Raw genomic sequence first — 2910 nt, 5'->3', positions numbered from 1 at the left:
TTTCATTTGGTTATTCATTTTGTTATTCATTCATAGATTTACTGATATACATCATTTGAGTCAATGTGGATTTTTTATCTTAAATTACTTTGTTTTGTCGCTATTGCTCGCTTTTGAGAACATTCTGGGCTATTGCTTAGACAAATAACTATTTCATGTCCTAGGGTATGCTAAGGTGTAATACATTGGTCAGAGGATCTTCTTGAGCTGACCTATCCCTTGGCATCTACATTGACATTTTTCAAAATTTATTGCATCTCTTTATATTCCTAAATGGAGTTGTGAGATCATAGTTGTACATCCCTTTCTAAATCTCACAGGATTTCATTTTCTTCACTTTTTGTTGCAGATAGTGCCCTTTAGATTACGGTTTAAGCGCAGAACTCAAAATCTGGAAATGGATGCTGATCCAAATGATTGTCAAACTGCTACATCTGCTGGTTTTTTGGATTCTCCATCCACTGATTTGATCTGGTATTGAATGTTCTAAATACTGAATCGTTGTCTCTTATACACATCTTGGATTCTACATCAATTGAGAACTAACTTTAGTTGCATTCAAGTTCTTGTGTCATCAACTTTCTCCCTTTATTCTTTACACAGAAATCCTGAATTCTAGTTTTTAGTTACTCCCCTTTAGAGTTCAGTTCTTTAAATGCATTTGCCTTGTTTCGACTCTTGCAGTATGTAATCCAACGGGTGACTCCTTTTATTTGCTTCGTTTCTCCTCACTTTTCTGTGTCTTCCTTCCTCTTAATCTAGTAAATGCAAATGAAATAGGAAAGGAGGTAAATGTTGCCTGGTTCTGGTGAGGGGTGGGATGGGAAATGAACTGGCTGTAAGTCTTGTAACTAAAAATGGAATTCTTTAAACTAAATGGTCCTGTTTACCACCCGAACTTTGATACCGTTGCAGGTTTCAATGTCGACACACAATCAAGGGCCTGGCTTCCAGAAGGACGCCTGCTGAGGAGTGATGATGCTGACTGTTGGAAGTTTAACATCTTGTAGAGTAATCCTTTGATTCTATTCAATGCACACTTTCATTTCTGGTACTCTTTTTCTGAAATTTGTAGTAGTTCTTAGCTACAAATGCATAATGCGAATAAGGATTTTGGATTTTAGCAAAAATGCAATCCCGAGTCATTGGCGTATTTTGAATTCTTTCAGATTGCATGAGTTCATTGCATGTTGCTGTTGATGTTTTTGAAAAAGGGTTGGAAAAAGTCACTCGAAAATAATCTTATCATTCCATGATTATATTGGGGTTATCATTATGTTGAACTTAGGCCACAGCTGTTTTCAAGTCTGAGCAAAGGAGGAAAGTTGCATAGTTTGCGTATTGTTTGGTTAAGCTTTCTAATGGATCTTAAATAAATATAAAAAATATAATTATGGATCGATGAATTAGCAAAAAAGATATACAAGTGGTTGAGCTTACGTCATAGTTCATAGTAAAGGGTAGCGTCCCCGTCAATTAAGTGCATAAAATTGGGTTCATTATGTTTATTTTTTGGCATGAAAATAACCCCTCTTTCAAGATTTCTATTTTTATTTCCGATTTCTTGCAGGAAGTAAAGAAATAAATGAATTGCTTAGGCCCATTTAAGTTAGAATTCTCAATCTGATTCAACAAAGCAAGAATAAATATTAAAATGTTGGGGGACAAATTGGATACGTGTTGAAATTTTTTGGTGTTAATTTGTTGAATGGGGTTCCACGGAAAACAGTCGAAAATATAAATAAAATACATCGAAACTTTCCTCAAAAGCTGTATAATGGCTTGCAAAAATGATAAATAAGCCCAAAGAAATAATTTTTTGACGGGTGAAAGAGAAGGATACCAAATAATGAAATACAGTTACAAAGATGTCCAGTCCATATATTTAAGTTTACTTTATCCAAAGAAAAAATAGAAAAAGAAAAAGAAGAAGAAGCAATTATACATTGCCCACGATCACGGGCTTGCAAAAATGATAAATAGCCCAAAGAAAGGTTTAGAATCAAGTAGTATCAAGGTGAAAGAGAAGAAGAAAGTACTAATGAAATAAAGCTACAGATATATCTTGTCCACGTACTTGTATTTACATTATCCGCTAAAAACAAAGCATTTATATATTGTCCACTAGCTTGTACTTACTTATATGCTTTATTGTCCAAAATTGCATCGTAGAATTGTCTCGAGCCCAAAGTCTCAACTCAATCTTAGTTAAATATTGTTATAGGAACAACCGTCATTGTAGTACCAAGACAACGGTTTCTATAAGCTTCGAAAAGTTCATTTTACATTGCCCCATTGATCAAAATGGTCATCTCCACCTTTCTTCCTCACTTGTTTTTCTTTCTTTTCAACAAAGATATTATCATTATTGTCGAACTTAATTAATTTCCTCATTCGACTCTATCCCCCCATTTATGATATGGAACTCGAGAGTATAGAAAATGGATTCATTAACTCGTGTTCCTTCATCACTTTGAAAAAAAAAAAAAAAAAATCACTTGGGTACAATAGCTCAAATTCGATATAGCTGCCTTGCACCTAAAAATATGTACTAGCTCCAATGGATTTTTGACTTTTGTGGGTACATAACCCTTTTGGTCAATTTTATGCCTATCAGGCTGCTATATTGTATGCATTAAAAGGTGGAGATATAGATATAATTGAACAAGTTATATTCATCTACCCCGTAACGCAATGACCCAATTACACATAGAACTAGAAATCATAGTGATCAAAGGCTTTCCTGTTGTGATATATTGTGAGTCGACTATTTGATTCTTTGTCGTTACAATAAACTTCAATTATTTGTTGATCTCCATGATGAATTATCCTTTCTATATAAGGTTGGGAATTTTTACTGAAACCAAACCTTCTTAACCGAAACCAAATCGGAATCACAGGCTTGAATTC

The 2910-nt window shown here is 34.1% G+C and overlaps 1 long non-coding RNA gene across 1 annotated transcript; it reads left to right on the top strand.

The window, feature by feature from the left end:
• The first annotated feature begins 78 nt into the window (after positions 1-78).
• Positions 79-1188, top strand: LOC111406986. Its single transcript, XR_002705013.1, has 2 exons — positions 79-474; positions 916-1188. It is a non-coding gene; the product is annotated as an uncharacterized LOC111406986 (long non-coding RNA).
• Positions 1189-2910: the final 1722 nt, after the last annotated feature.

The sequence above is a fragment of the Olea europaea genome, chromosome 12 (genome assembly GCF_002742605.1).
Source record: "Olea europaea var. sylvestris chromosome 12, O_europaea_v1, whole genome shotgun sequence".
Taxonomy (NCBI): Eukaryota; Viridiplantae; Streptophyta; class Magnoliopsida; order Lamiales; family Oleaceae; genus Olea; species Olea europaea.
This window is presented reverse-complemented; position numbering and strand designations above follow the sequence as displayed.